This window comes from Penaeus monodon, chromosome 15 (genome assembly GCF_015228065.2).
Source record: "Penaeus monodon isolate SGIC_2016 chromosome 15, NSTDA_Pmon_1, whole genome shotgun sequence".
Classification (NCBI taxonomy): domain Eukaryota; kingdom Metazoa; phylum Arthropoda; class Malacostraca; order Decapoda; family Penaeidae; genus Penaeus; species Penaeus monodon.
In genome coordinates, this window is record NC_051400.1 from 47,445,146 (window position 1) to 47,445,422 (window position 277).

Below are 277 nucleotides of genomic sequence, written 5' to 3' on the forward strand. Positions count from 1 at the left end.
GGATTCTAATGGAAATACCATAAATCCTTAATATCATCTGTTCATTTCCTCCATTCCTTTTTTCATTTTGGTAAAGGACAAATGTAAATTTTGTAAACATTTCATCCTCTTTCCTTCTTTGTTTTTTGAACATATGCAAACTGGTTTGTGTATAATAAATAACTCTTGTGAAATCCTTACCCAGACTGTTTTACATGGAGATGCAAGTTCCACAATACAGGCAAAAGAAGAATTATATCACACACATTTTCTTAATTTTCTAAATGTTTTGTGTATA